General features: G+C 59.9%; 1 long non-coding RNA gene and 1 gene segment (V, D, J or C); one reads left to right on the top strand and one right to left on the bottom strand.

Annotated features, from left to right (window-relative positions):
- Positions 1-15598, top strand: part of LOC106732485 (immunoglobulin heavy variable 4-59-like) — a 104150-nt gene that overhangs the window by 66730 nt on the left and 21822 nt on the right.
- Positions 13860-15175, bottom strand: LOC142821224 (uncharacterized). Its single transcript, XR_012898126.1, has 2 exons — positions 15052-15175; positions 13860-14254 (listed from the first exon to the last, which is right to left on the bottom strand). It is a non-coding gene; the product is annotated as an uncharacterized LOC142821224 (long non-coding RNA).

Below are 15598 nucleotides of genomic sequence, written 5' to 3'. Positions count from 1 at the left end.
GCCCCCTGGGTCTGGGCAGTGACCGGCTACTCCCCGCAGAACTTTGTCCGCTAGCGCCGAGGACAATGAATCTTTTGCTCCTAGTAGTTTGGGCTGTGGCGGCTTTGGAAGGTATTTTCTTCCTCTGAATAACGGCAGAGGTGGGAGCATATTACATTCTCCTTTCGTGATACCAATACTGATAACCGGTCTGTGTTCCCAGGGGCCCGCTCCCAGGTGCAGCTGGTGGAGTCCGGAGGGGATGTGAAGAAGCCCGGAGACTCTCTGCGCCTCTCCTGCAAAGCCTCCGGCTTCACCTTCGCAGACTACAAGATGCACTGGGTCCGGCAGGCTCCCGGGAAAGGACTGGACTGGGTCGCCTACATTAGTGGCACCAGCGGAACATATATATATTATTCCCAGGCAGTCAAAGGGCGATTCACCATCTCCAGGGACAACGCCAACAGCCTGCTGAGCCTGCAGATGACCGGCCTGACGGCAGAAGACACGGGCCTGTATTACTGCGCGAGAGACACAGTGAGTGACAGCCCCGCCGGGCTAGGACACAAACCCGCGTTGCCTGGCAGAGCCATCGCTGAGTCACGGGCTGTTTCCTCTCAGGCAGCTGCAGGGGAAGCTCCGCTCCGCTCTGCCCTGCGGGGAGAGACCTGTTCACACACATTTCCTCTGCGACTTGGGAGCTGCTCCGGGCGTTGAATCAGGCACCCCCGTTCTGTTCCACGGGCGTTGGATCAGGTGACTGGAGCGCAAAGTAAGCGCAGACTCCGGACAGCTCCAAATAAACACTGTTTGCCTTGGCAAATGTCTGTCCTAGCCTCTTCCAGCATGCATAGAACGCACGGCTCCCATCGCACTGCCCTGCCCTGGGGAGAGGGAGAACCGTCTAATGGTTAGTGCATGAAATAGGCTCTCGGGTTCGATTCCTTACTCTTCTTAGGAGTTCCCCGCAGAAGGGAAGTAACAGCGCGCCGGAGGCTGGGGTTGTAGCGAGCCTGCACCCGTAACAGCCTGTGAAGGGTGCGGATCCCGTAGCGGTAGGGATCAGATAAGGACCCGAGGCCAAAACTTCCGAATGGTGATTGTGAATTGCCTGGAAATTTTGGGATGCACAAATGGAGACATTTTGAACAAAATGTTTAAAAACTGAGACTGAGAGTTGAAGTCCCAGATCCTACTGAATTTCGATGCCATTTGGGTCCTTAATTTCCGTGGGACGTTTTGAAATGCCCACCAAAGCCACAGGAGAAGGGGTGTAATTTCTCTTCTCAGAAATGTCCTTCATTCCTAAGAAGTCGCCCCCAGCGCTTACATTTGGGGGAAAATTTCAAAGACTCTTCAGAGGGTTAAATGTTTGTTAACTGAGTTTGAGCGACCAAATACCTCACGTGGCTTCACATTGCGCTGACCTGAACACAGTGGCTGGGACTAGGTCGCGTCCCAGGGACGGACCCCAGTTGTGGACTCAGCTCACACCCTGCCCCCTTTTATGTTCATTGTGGGGAACCTTTCCAGGGAAGTTCCTCTTTAAATACCAACCCCTGGCCCTAGGAACTCGGTCTCCCCCAGACACAGACCTGGCCGGGCCTGGCTGCTGAGCAGTTTGCGCCTTCACTGAAGATGAAGCTGCTGCTGATTTTCATTTTAAGCTGGAGGCCCCTTCAAGTGCGTGGCTATTGGGCGTCTCTGCTGCACTGACTGCAGAAGAGGAGCTGTTCCAGGTAGCCTACGGGAATGAGATGCCTCCGTGGGGCTGGAAATCTCCCCTCTCCAGCGGGGTGTCGGCCCGGTGGCTCCGTGGGCACGGCTCCTTCCCGGACACAGAGCCACCGCCCGGCCTTCCATGGGCCCTCTGCGCATGGGAGGGGGCTCCAGAGATCACCCCCCAACCCCTGAGAGTCACCAGTCCCTCCCTCCCTTGCGTGAGGAGACACAGTCACTGCAGGGAGCTGCTCGCTCCTCCAGGTCCGAAAGCGTCAGGAGCGTCCCAGCGCCCAGTGCCCTGCGCTACGAACACACACCCAGGCCAGGGCGGTCTGACTCCTACACCCGGGCCCTTGGGCACGTCACTCAGATCCCCGGCAGGAGCAGCGTGCGTCTTTTATGAGGCGGGGTATGCAAATGAGGGAGTCGGCGTCCTGTTTAAATCTGTCCCGCCTCTGTCCAGGCTGCACCCGCGGGGACAATCCGCAGCTCCCTGGGTCTGTGCGTTTACCACGCTGAGAACTTTCCCCTCCAGCACTAGCGACAATGGCACTTTGGCGCCTTCTGTGTTTCGTCGCAGCAGCTTTGGAAGGTATTTTCTGCCTCTGAGTCACTGGCCCAGCTGGAGGAATGGTGCGTTAGGGCTGATTTTATAGCGATATTAAGAACCGGTTTGTATTTGCAGGTGCCCGGTGCCAGGTGCAGCTGGTGGAGTCCGGAGGGGATGTGAAGAAGCCCGGAGACTCTATGCGCCTCTCCTGCAAAGCCTCCGGCTTCACCTTCACTAGCTACAACATAGACTGGATCCGGTAGGCCCCCGGGAAGGGGCTTGAATGGGTCGCTCATATAAACCCCAGTTTAGGTACCGCGTACGCGGATTCCGTGAAAGGCCGATTCACCATCTCCAGGGACAATTCCCAGAGCACGGTGCAACTTCAAATGACCGGCCTGAAGCCCGAGGACACCGCCCGCTATCACTGTTCGAGAGACACAGCGACACGAAACCAGGCTGCGATCATGCAAAAACTCAGGCTTCCGAATTACCGCCCCTCCGAGCTCTGGCAGGGGACCAGGCACCGGTGTGAATGTCACAAAAACCTCCCGCCCGTGTTAACCCCTCCGTGCCCGGCCCTGACCGTCCTGCAGCTCGAGGACCCCGCCCGCTGTCGCGGCGCGGGACACAGGCAGTTCTCGGATCCGTCCTTGTCCATGTCTGATCGATTCTAGCGGCAAGGCCCTCCCGGCCTCCATTCTACACCTGCTAGTGAGCCCGGCAAACTAACCCGCCAGCTAGAGCCCGGTCCAGGGCGGCTCCCAAGCGTGCTCCTGGCCAGTGCGTGTTTCCTGCCGGAATCGCTCTCGCTCCCTACCCACGAGGGACCGGCAGGGACAACCCTCAGCCCCCTGGCTCTGTGCAGCCACCAGAACTTTCCCCTCCCGCACCGCAGGGACAATGAGACTTCGGGACTTTTCCTCACGGCGGCTCGGCAGAGGGGCGGGGGGTTTCTCGGCAAATCCACCGCACAAGCAGGAGACTCGCTGAGTCGCTGCGGTGACGTCACCCGTTTTGTGATGTCCCCCCTGATTTCTGTCACTCCCCTCATCCTTCTCCCCGCCCCGCGCCCACAGACGTGCATTAGGTGGCCGAACTCTAACTGTGTGTCGCAGGGTTCCTAACTCCCCCGTGTTCCTTCCCAACACGAGCGAAAATCACAAGTGAGGTGGCATGTACCGTAAATACCTTCATGCAGCACAAGGGTCCTTCCTGCGCTTGCCTTTGCGGCTGAGAATTTTAGTGTGAAACTACAGAATTCCATTTACACACCCTGAATTCGGATTCCCAGGTACCTGAGGCAATTTCAACATTTTCACACACCCGCTGCTGAGCTGAGCTCCCTGTCCCCGCGGAAAACGCGTCCGAGACACAGATCCCCACCCGTGGACACAGTTCACACCCCGTCATCCCTTATGGTCACTTTGGGAAACCTGCATGCAAATCCTTTCCCCGGAGCCCTTGGCCTCTGCTGGGTGGAGCCTCAGTCTCCCCCTAGGCAGAAAAATGCCGGGTCCTAAATTTGGGGGCCCGTTTGCACCTTCACTGGAGATGAACCTGCTACTGATTTTCCTCTTCTTGCTGGAGGCTTCTTCAGCTACGTGACTATTGCGGATCCGGGCTGATCCCTGCTGCACTGACTGCAGAAGAGAAGCTGTTCAAGCAGCCTAAGGGAATGAGATGCCCGGACTCGAAAGCAATTCTGTGGTTGTTGGGTGCCTCACTCCCTTAGGTGCAGTGTCAGGATGTTTGATCTTCACATGTTCCCCGCTCCCAGAGGACAGGGCCCGGCTCACTCTGTCATTTCCGTGTTTCCCTCCCAGGTGTCCTCTCCCAAGTGCAGCTGAAGGAAACGGGCCGGGAGCGGCGAAGCCCGGGGAGTCCCTGACACTCACTTGCACCATCTCGGAGACTCGGTTTCCAGCACCAGAGTCGCCTGCGACTGGGCCCGGCAGCCCGCGGCCGGATTGGCTGGGTGCTCATGGTACCGGTCTGGTAGGTGGTTCACTGAGTATCCGAGAGCGCTGCAGAGCCGAGTGACCGTCTCACCAGATATCGCCAGGAACCAGGTCTCGCTGCAGCTCCGCTCCCTGACAGCTGCGGACACCGCCCCCTAGTGCTGCTCCGAGAGACACAGGGACACAGCGCCACTCCGGGACTGATAGAAAAGGGGAAGCGGTTTTGCCCCAGCGCGGTGGGGTTTTGCGTTCAGAGCAAGTTGTGAACCTGGGGGCGACTCTGGTCCTGTTCCCCCCCTGCCGGTACCCGTGTGTGTCCTGCCCAAGGCGCCATGGAGGGGAGGCATGTTAGTGACTCTAGCAGTCAGTCAGTGACTCTGTGCCCGGGGCGTTCTTTGGGCTTGTGACGGCGCGTTAGGGCTCCCCCGTCTCCTGCACCCCGAAATGGCACAAACAGACTGCACCAGCCGGTGGAATAGAGGAAGTTTATTGCCTCTCCAGGATACAGCACAGCACAGATGTAGTCTGGTCACAGAGCTGGGCTAGGATGCCTCAGGCCCCCTTGAGTTGGGGGGAGATTGGGCCCCTAAACTCCAGCTCCTCTCCCTAGGCTCTCCTCCATGCTCTCAGACAGAACTAACCAAATTCCCTTCCAGCCCTGCCCCCCAGCCAGGGCAGCATCCACCTTCCTTTGTTCCTCTCCATGGGGGGTGTCTGGCCACTGGTTTGCATAGTGACTCATCCTGTTTTGCTGGGTCGTGGTACCCACGGCAGCCAGTGGGGGTTCCCCCAGAGCCAGCAGCATAGAAACCAGCCTGGTACCCCCACTAAGTCACAGTTCTCCCCCCTCCGAGAGCGAACTGAGCAGGGTCACTCCGCTCGTGACCTAGGGAAGTTCGGGTCCTCTGCGTGGGAACCCGCCCTGGGGACATGGGTGCTCCCCTTGACTTTGGCAGGCCGTGGTGAGGCCCCACATGAATTGGCTTCCCTCTGTCCACTCGCCACCCCGCTCCGGGGAGACTGGCACAGGCCTGTCCTCAGGGGTCACACCCACCCTTCCGCTGGCCTTGATCTCTGGCCAGGGTCTCTCGGGCCGGGGCCATGAGCCCAGCGAGCCTTCTCTGGACAGCCAGGGCGGCTTCCATTCCCGATGCTCCATCCAGGGAGGACTTCCGCTCCCATAACTCTCTCAGCAAACCCAGAGGGTCCTCTATCTGGGGTAGAGACCCCCAAGCCGCTTTCCTACTGTCTTGGGCCTTCCCGCCCCTCTGGCAGGAGTCACAGGACCGGCAGTACCGCTGCACGGCTGTAAAGATTCCCGGCCAATAGAAGTGCTGGAGCAGCCTCAGCCCGGTGCTCCGGATTCCCCGGTGGCCCCCAACGGGGACATCGTGGGCCAAATACAGCAGCTTGAGGCGATACTTTCGGGGAACGACCAGCTGCCGCTGGACCCTCCATGCCCTCGCCTTCCTGGGGGGAAGCCACTCACGGAACAGGAGCCCACGCTCCCGCAGGAATCTCTCCTGGCCACCTCTCCCACGGGGCTGAGCTGCACGGAGGCCAGCCTGGTCCCTCAGCCTCTGCAAGGAGGGGTCTGCCTGTACCTCAGCCTGGAATTCAGCTGCTGAGTCAGGGATCGGGACCTGTCCCCCACCTCTGCCTAGGTCCGGAGTCCCAGCCTGGCTGGACCCCGTGTCCACTGGGATGGGACCCTGAGGACGCTGCCAGGAGTCCTTCCCTGGACCCACGTTGTCAGCCCCCCGCTGGCTCTGGCTCCGGGTAGTGACTAGAGCCCGCTGGGATTCATGGGGCCACTCCTCTAGGTCATTCCCCATCAGCACCTCGGTGGGCAAGTGCGGGTGCAGCCCCACTTCCTTGAAGCCTTCCTTCGCCCCCCATTTCAGATGCACCCGGGCTACAGGCACCTTAAACGGGGACCCATCTATGCCCTTCAGGGTCAGCTGCGTGTGGGGTAGTATCCGCTCTGGGGCCACTATGTCGGATCGGGCCAGAGTCACCTCCGCCCCCGTGTCCCAGAAGCCCGTCACCTTCCTACCATCCACCTCCAGGGGTATGAGGCACTCGCTCCGCAGGGGCCATCCTGCCCCCACCCGGTACACGGAGAAATCTGCCTCCCGAGGGTCAGACCTCCCAGGGGAGGTGCACTGAGCATCCTTCCCCTCTCTCTGAGCTGAGGTTTGCCTGCCAGCCCCAGCTTCTGGGGCAGCCTGCCCTTCCTCCCGCCCCAGCCAGTTAACCCTGGAAAGTCCCCGGTCCTGGGACCTGGTGCACTGAGCCCTCTTGTGGCCTTTTTGCCCACAGCGATGGCAAGTTAGGCTTTGGGCTGTCTCTGTCCAGGGCCTGGCTGGTTCTCTGGGGCACAGACGACCTGTTCCTTGGTCTCGCCCCGTAGTTGACTCCCTCCGTCGCTCAGCCGAGATCCGGTCTCTGCGCGGTTCCCTTTCTCTCCGGGACTCCCGTTCACATCCGGACCGGCTCTCCGTGAACTCATCTGCCAGTCTCCCAGCCTCCTGGGGGTTCTCTGGTCTCCGGTCCTTGAGCCACAGCCTCAGTTTGGGTGGGCACACTTCATAGAACTGCTCCATCTTGACCAGCTTGAGCAGCTCCTCTGCAGTCTGGGCTCCGACTCCAGACACCCACTTGCGGCCGTATTGCATCAGGCGGGAGGCCAGGTCCACATAGGTCTCCCGTGGCCCTTTCTGTACCCCCCGGAACTTCTTCCTGTACATCTCGGGGGTCAGCCCGAACTTGTGCAGCAGGGCCTCCTTGACTCGGTTGTAATCCCCTGGCTGTAGGTCCTCCAGCTGACTGAGCACTCCGGCCGCCTCCTGGCTCAGTGCGGGGATGAGCTCCTGCAGCCAGTCAGCTGGGGGAACCTGTTGCAGTCCACAGGCCCTCTCAAAGGAGCTGAGGAACCCGTCTATGTCGCCCATGTCCTTCAATTGGGCCACCACGAGCCTCTCCAAGCGTCTGGCAGTCCTGGGACCCTGGGGCCCATCCACACTTGGTGCAGCCAGTGCCCCGCCGGTTCTCCGCTCTGCCATGGCCAGCTCATGCTGCCGCTGCCTCTCTCGATCTTGGCGCTCCTTTTCTCGGTCCTGGCGGTCCCTCTCTCGGTCCTCTACTTCCAATTCCTTGATCCGCAGCTGGATCTCCAGCCGCCGTAGCTCCGCTGGGCTGGCCCCTGCCCTAGATGGGCTATGACTTGCAGGCCTCCCGGGAGACGCTGTCTCATCTCTCCGTTGGGTTCCAGCGCTCCTCCCCCTCTCTGAGTCTGACACACTCTCAGGGGGGGTCTGGCTGCTTCCCCTGGGGACAAGATCCTGGCCCTGTGGCTGGTCATTATCTTCCAGCTGGGTAATCAGTTGGGCCTTGGTTGCTTTCCGCACAGGCAAGCCCCTCTCTCTGCACAGCCCCACCAGCTCTGCCTTCAAGAGTTGGGCGTAGGCCATCTGCCCGCTGGGCCCCTCGGTGCAGACTCACCAGTCTAGTGCTGCAGCGCCCCACGCTTCCCAGGAACCGCTTCGCTCTGTCTCCAGCACGCCTGGCTCCAGGGTTCTTGCTTCTACTGCGCCTTGTCACTTGCCGCTGGAAGCTCCATCCACGGGGTGCAGTGCATCCCACTTCTGACACCAGTGTGACGGTGCGTTGGGGGTCCCCTGTCTCCTGCACCCCGAAATGGCACAAACAGACCGCATCAGCCGGTGGAATAGAGGAAGTTTATTGCCTCTCCAGGATACAGCACAGCACAGATGTAGTCTGGTCACAGAGCTGGGCTAGGATGCCTCAGGCCCCCTTGAGTTGGGGGGAGACTGGGCCCCTAAACTCCAGCTCCTCTCCCTAGGCTGCCTCCTCCATGCTCACCGACAGCCACCCCAACCAACTAACTAACTTCCAGCCCTGCCCCCCAGCCAGGGCAGCATTCCACCTTCCTTTGTTCCTCTCCATGGGGGGTGTCTGGCCATACTGGTTTGCATAGTGACTCATCCTGTTTTGCTGGGTCGTGGTACCCACGGCAGCCAGTGGGGGTTCCCCCAGAGCCAGCAGCATAGAAACCAGCCAGGTACCCCCACTACATCACAGGGCTGCGGGGACATCTTCATTAGGAGAAATCCTCCGCTTAAAACAGTATCAGTAACAGTATGTTCGAAACACAGAGGCACAGAAACTAGCTGCTTTCCTGCGAGGTGACCTAATTATGTCCGCAGTCCCAAAAGAAAAATAAACACAGTCCTTTTGCCCCCTGCGTAGAAACCAATGGGGAGAGCTGCCCCTACTGCAGGGATAAGCCTGCGGCAGGGGGCGTGGTCCCGTCCGGTGGGCCAACTCTGGGAGAAGCAGGAGGGCGGTAAACAGCCCGGCCCACTCGTGGCCGGCCCCAGGGAAGCCAGAAAACAGGGTGAAAGACATAGGAGTTCAAATTACAGACCGAACTGGGAGTAATGTGCCCCTAGGACAGTGGTCTCCAACCTTTTAAAACACAAGATCACTTTTTGAATTTAAATGCAACTCAGGATCTACCTCAAACCCAAATACCCTTGCACTGTGACGTAGTGGGGGTACCTGGCTGGTTTCTATGCTGCTGGCTCTGAGGTAACCCCCGCTGGCTGCCGTGGGTACCATGACCCAGCAAAACAGGATGAGTCACTATGCAAACCAGTGGCCAGACACCCCCCATGGAGAGGAACAAAGGAAGGTGGATGCTGCCCTGGCTGGGGGGCAGGGCTGGAAGAGAGTTAGTGGGTGTGACGTAGTGGGGGGTAATTGCTGGGCTGTGGTGACCCCTGCTGTCTGGAGCAAGACCCAGCAGGGAAAACCTGGCTAGGCAGAGATAAGGCCAAACTGGTTGAACCAGTGGCCAGACACCCCCCATGGAGAGGAACAAAGGAAGGTGGAATGCTGCCCTGACTGCGGGGGCAGGGCTGGAGGGGAATTTAGTTAGACTGTGGAAGAGCATGGAGGAGAGCCTAGGGGAAGGGGCTGGAGTTTAGGGGCCCAGTCTCCCCCATCTCAAGGGGGCCTGAGGCATCCTAGCCCAGTTCCTGTAACCAGATTACATCTGTGCTGCGCTGTGCTGGAGGAGCAATAAACCACCCTCAATTCCACTGGCTGGTGCAGTCTGTTTGTGCCATTTCGGGGTGCAGGAGACGGGGAACCCCCAACGCGCCGTCACACTGGTGTCAGGAGTGGGATCCACGGCACCCCGTGGATGAAGCTTCCAGCGGCGAGCGACAAGGCGCAGTAGAAGCAAGAGCCCTGGAGCCAGGCGTACTGGAGACAGAGCGAAGCGGTTCCTGGGAATCGTGGGGCGCTGCAGCACTAGACTGGTGAGTCTGCACCGAGGGGCCCAGCGGGCAGATGGCCTACGCCCGACTCTTGAAGGCAGAGCTGGTGGGGCTGTGCAGAGAGAGGGGCTTGCCTGTGCAGAAAGCAACCAAGGCCCAGCTGATTGCTCAGCTAGAAGAGAACGACCAGCCACAGGGCCAGGATCTTGTCCCCAGGGGAAGCAGCCAGACCCCCCCTGAGAGTGTGTCAGGCTCAGAGAGGGGGAGGAGCGCTGGAACCCACAGGAGAGATGAGACAGCTTCCCCCAGGAGGCCTGCAAGCTGCAGCCCATCTAGGGCAGGGGCCAGCCAAGCAGAGCTGCGGCGGCTGGAGATCCAGCTGCGGATCAAGGAATTGGAAGTAGAGGACCGAGAGAGGGACCGCCAGGACCGAGAAAGGGATCGCCAAGATCGAGAGAGGCAGCGGCAGCATGAGCTGGCCATGGCAGAGCGGAGAACCGGCGGGGCACCGGCTGCGCCAAGTGCGGATGGGCCCCAGGGTCCCAGGACTGCCAGATGCTTGGAGAGGCCCGTGGTGGCCCAATTGAAGGACATGGGTGACATAGACGGGTTCCTCAGCTCCTTTGAGAGGGCCTGTGGACTGCAACGGGTTCCCCCAGCTGACTGGCTGCAGGAGCTCATCCCCGCACTGAGCCAGGAGGCGGCCGGAGTGCTCAGTCAGCTGGAGGACCTACAGCCCGGGGATTACAACCGAGTCAAGGAGGCCCTGCTGCACAAGTTCGGGCTGACCCCCGAGATGTACAGGAAGAAGTTCCGGGGGGTACAGAAAGGGCCACGGGAGACCTATGTGGATCTGGCCTCCCGCCTGGCGCAATACTGCCGCAAGTGGGTGTCTGGAGTCGGAGCCCAGACCGCAGAGGAGCTGCTCAAGCTGGTCATGATGGAGCAGTTCTATGAAGCGTGCCCACCCAAACTGAGGCTGTGGCTCAAGGACCGGAGACCAGAGAACCCCCAGGAGGCCGGGAGGCTGGCGGATGAGTTCACGGAGAGCCGGTCCGGGTGTGAACGGGAGTCCCGGAGAGAAAGGGAACCGCGCAGAGACCGGATCTCGGCTGAGCGACGGAGGGAGTCAACTACGGGGCGAGACCAAGGAACAGGTCGTCTGCGCCCCAGAGAACCAGCCAGGGCCTGGACAGAGACAGCCCAAAGCCTAACTTGCCAGCGCTGTGGGCAAAAAGGCCACAAGAGGACTCAGTGCACCAGGTCCCGGGACCGGGGACTTTCCAGGGTTAACTGGCTGGGGCGGGAGGAAGGGCAGGCTGCCCCAGAGGCAGGGGCTGGCAGGCAAACCTCAGCTCAGAGAGAGGGGAAGGATGCTCAGTGCACCTCCCCTGGGAGGTCTGATTCTCAGGAGGCGGATTTCTCCGTGTACCGGGTGGGGGCAGGACGGCCCCTGCGGAGCGAGTGCCTCATACCCCTGGAGGTGGATGGTAGGAAGGTGACGGGCTTCTGGGACACGGGGGCGGAGGTGACTCTGGCCCGATCCGACATAGTGGCCCAGGAGCGGATACTACCCCACGCGCAGCTGACCCTGAAGGGCATAGACGGGTCCCCGTTTAAGGTGCCTGTAGCCAGGGTGCATCTGAAATGGGGGGCCAAGGAGGGCCTCAAGGAAGTGGGGGTGCACCCGCACTTGCCCACCGAGGTGCTGATGGGGAATGACCTAGAGGAGTGGCCCCATGGATCCCAGCGGGCTCTAGTCACTACCCGGAGCCAGAGCCAGAGCCAGAGCCAGCGGGGGGCCGACAACGTGGGTCCAGGGAAGGACTCCTGGCAGCGTCCTCAGGGTCCCATCCCAGTGGACACGGGGTCCAGCCAGGCTGGGACTCCGGACCTAGGCAGAGGTGGGGGACAGATCCCGATCCCTGCCTCAGCAGCTGAATTCCAGGCTGAGGTGCAGGCAGACCCCTCCTTGCAGAGGCTGAGGGACCAGGCTGGCCTCCATGCAGCTCAGCCCCGGGGGAGAGGTGGCCAGGAGAGATTCCTGCGGGAGCGTGGGCTCCTGTTCCGTGAGTGGCTCCCCCCCAGGAAGGCGAGGGCATGGGGTGTCCAGCGGCAGCTGGTCGTCCCCCGAAAGTATCGCCTCAAGCTGCTGTATTTGGCCCACGATGTCCCCGTTGGGGGCCACCGGGGGATCCGGAGCACCCGGCTGAGGCTGCTCCAGCACTTCTATTGGCCGGGAATCTTTACAGCCGTGCAGCGGTACTGCCGGTCCTGTGACTCCTGCCAGAGGGGCGGGAAGGCCCAAGACAGGAGGAAAGCGGCTTGGGGGTCTCTACCCCAGATAGACCCTCTGGGCTTGCTGAGAGAGTTATGGGAGGGGAAGACCTCCCTGGATGGAGCTTCGGGGGTGGAAGCCGCCCTGGCTGTCCAGAGAAGGCTCACTGGGCTCATGGCCCCGGCCCGAGAGACCCTGGCCAGAGATCAAGGCCAGCGGAAGGGTGGGTGTGACCCCCGAGGACAGGCCTGCGCCAGTCGCCCTGGAGCGGGGCGGCGAGTGGACAGAGGGAAGCCAGCTCATGTGGGGCCTTGCCACGGCCGGCCTGAGTCAAGGGGAGCACCCATGTCCCCGGGGCGGGTTCCCACGCAGAGGAACCGAACTTCCCTAGGTCACGAGCGGAGTGACCCTGCTCAGTTCGCTCTCGGAGGGGGGAGAACTGTGACGTAGTGGGGGTAATTGCTGGGCTGTGGTGACCCCTGCTGTCTGGAGCAAGACCCAGCAGGGAAAACCTGGCTAGGCAGAGATAAGGCCAAACTGGTTGAACCAGTGGCCAGACACCCCCCATGGAGAGGAACAAAGGAAGGTGGAATGCTGCCCTGACTGCGGGGGCAGGGCTGGAGGGGAATTTAGTTAGACTGTGGAAGAGCATGGAGGAGAGCCTAGGGGAAGGGGCTGGAGTTTAGGGGCCCAGTCTCCCCCATCTCAAGGGGGCCTGAGGCATCCTAGCCCAGTTCCTGTAACCAGATTACATCTGTGCTGCGCTGTGCTGGAGGAGCAATAAACCACCCTCAATTCCACTGGCTGGTGCAGTCTGTTTGTGCCATTTCGGGGTGCAGGAGACGGGGAACCCCCAACGCGCCGTCACAGTGGGTTCTTGGCTGGAAGGCAGGGAAGAAGGAGCTGGGGAGGGGGCTGGGACTCCCCTATCCCAAGGGGGGCACTGAGGCCTCTTAGCCCCAGTTCCTGTAACCAGATTACATCTGTGCTGCGCTGTGCTGGAGGAACAATAAACAACCTCCATTCTACTGGCTGGTGAAGTCTGTTCATGCCATTTCGGGGGTGCAGGAGATGGGAAAATCCCGAAGCGTCGTCACACCTGTCTCCTCTGTGCCTCTTCTCCAAGGCCCTGCCCCTGCTCACTCCATCATCCCTCCCTTTCACCAGGCAGAAGCTTTTGGCACAGTCTCTGGAAGGGGGAGCTAAGGGATTTGGAGTGAGAGAGGGGCTCTGAGCTAAGCCTGGAGAAGGGACTTGCAGTGCAGGAGGGGGTTCAGGGTACAGGATCTGTAAGAGTTTAGGTCCAGGGGGCTCAGAGCTAGGACAGGGATTTGGGGTACAGGAGGGGGTTCATGACTGGGGCAGGGGTGCGGAGCTGGCTCCAACCGGACACTGCTTACTTCAGGTGGCTCCTGAGTGGTGGCACTGTGGGGCTAAGGCAGGCTCATCACTACCCTGCTCCTACCCCACTCTCAAAAGCAGCCAGCAAACTCCACCCATCCCAAGCCCTGCTATGCCCCCTCTCCATTCTGTGAAGATAAAGAGTGAGAAAGGGGGCACCCTGACATCAGTGCCCCCTCTTCTCCCTTCCCTGCTCCGAAGATCAAGCAGGAGGCTCCTGGGAGTTGGCGGGAGAGGCGGCTCCAAGGGAAAGGGCAGGAGGTGCACAGCAGTGAGGGGAGGGGTAGCTGTGGTGCTGGGCTTGAGAGCCTCTTGGCCAACCAGTCCTGATCACCTGTCAAAGGCTCCAAGATCTACTCGTAGACCCTCATCTCCTGGTTGGTGACCACTGCCCTAGGGGAATAAAGCAGCAAGAATCCTATTGACCGTCTGTTGGATCGGAACCCCGCACTGTACCAGGCGCTGCACAATCAGCCAGGGAGGGGGAAGGAGACTCCATGGCAGTGACTCGGCTCATTACGGGAAGGCGTTTGTGTCTCTGATAAGGACAGGAATATGCAAATGACGGTGACCGGCTCCTATTTACATCGGTGAAGCAACCCGCAGCCCCCGAGGTCTGTGCAGTCACCAGTCAGCTCTGCCCCGCACAGTAACGAAAGAAATGAAGTTTTGGATCGATTTAGTTTTCGTTTTGGCAGCTTTGCCAGGTATCTTACAGCTCAACACGTCGCAGAGAACGACAAAGGTTTTGCATTTGCATTTTGATACTAATGTTCGTATCGCTTCTTTCTTCCCAGGTGCCCGCTCCCAGGTGCAGCTGGTGGAGTCCGGGGGGGATGTGAAGAAGCCCGGAGACTCTCTGCGCCTCTCCTGCAAAGCCTCCGGCTTCACCTTCAGTAGCTTCTGGATAGGCTGGGTCCGGCAGGCTCCCGGGCAGGGGCTGGAGTGGCTCGCCCGGATTCACGGGTCTAGCCCATACTACAGTGATTCGGTAAAAGGGCGATTCACCGTCTCCAGAGATGACCCCAACAACCTGCTGCACCTGCAAATGGCCGGTCTGAAGCCGGAGGACACCGCCCGCTATTACTGTATGTTAGAGACGCACAGCGAGGGGAATCGAGAGAAGCTGATACAAAAACTCCAGCGGCAGAGTCGTGCTCCCCTGCGCCGCGCGGGGGCAGCACTTCCACAGGGAATCCCGCGCCCAGCAACGGGGTTTGCAAGCGGAGTAAAAACAAAGTCATCTGGGTCCAGCTCCCTGTGTCTTTGTGCGATCAGGTCTGAACTAGCAACGGCTTGGAACGCAGATCTTTGCTGTTTCCCAGAGGGCCACAGGAAAACATGAGCAGAGAAGACTATAGGCCTACAATATGGTTGGGAAACCTTTTTGGGGGTCAGGGGTTGCTGACCCACAAAAAATCAGCTGGGGGAGGGGCACACAAGTGAGAAGCAAAAAAAAAAGAAAAAAAGAAAAAAAGAAATCCTCAGTGATGTGGGTCCTGACTGAGAAGGAAAAAGACCTCCACCCCTCCTCTGCACACTACAGCCACGGTGGGGAGATAATTCACCCTTCTTAATCCGGCCCTGGTTGTTAATCCTGTCAGGGAAAGACTCGCGAAATCCTACACTAGCACCGCATATCTGTTCCCATGTGTTTGTGTCATAGGATATGTAACAGACAGACACAGACTGACAGGCCGACAAAGATAGACAGACGGGCACTCTCCATTCAGTTACTGCATCTGCCCTTTGGCCAGTGGGCGGAGGAAACAGCAGCGGGACATTCTGTGTCCAGCCAGACTCTGGAACCCCCCTGCCAGGAGACAGAACAGCGCGATGCTTCATCACACTCGCCTGGGAAAAGGGGGGAGAAATCTCCATAGAGGCACCTCTTCGCTTGCGCCCACATCTGGGACCATCTCTTTCCTGTTGCAAAGCCACGAAGGTCTCAGATTGCTTCTGTCCCACCTGGCTGTTGTCATAGTCTCCCTGTGAGGTCACTATCTCCTGACATGGCATTAGCCAATCAGCCAAAGGCCGTTGTGATGTCACTGTCGCTCCACCTTTGCCTTCAAGAGTTGGGCGTAGGCCATCTGCCCGCTGGTCCCCTTGGTGCAGACTCACCAGTCTACCGCTGGCCAGACCCTTTGCATGTTTGAGCTGCTCCCGGATGTGACCCTCCCGCTCAGAGGAGATTCCAAACGGACACGTCAGTGCCAAGGAGGGAGCAGAGATTGCGGGGCCAATGTGAGGTTATTTCACCAAGACATTCCCTATGTGCACCCCGGCCCCTCCTGCTAATGACCCAGCTCTGACTTCCTCCGAGAGAGCGGGAGCAGGTCCATCTCCCCCTAGTGGCTCTGCCCCTGAAATCGCAGAACACCAGATAATTGGTCACACT

This window comes from Pelodiscus sinensis, chromosome 30, assembly GCF_049634645.1.
Source record: "Pelodiscus sinensis isolate JC-2024 chromosome 30, ASM4963464v1, whole genome shotgun sequence".
Classification (NCBI taxonomy): Eukaryota; Metazoa; Chordata; order Testudines; family Trionychidae; genus Pelodiscus; species Pelodiscus sinensis.
Note: the sequence above shows the minus strand (reverse complement) of the source record. Positions and strands in the feature narration are given on the sequence as shown.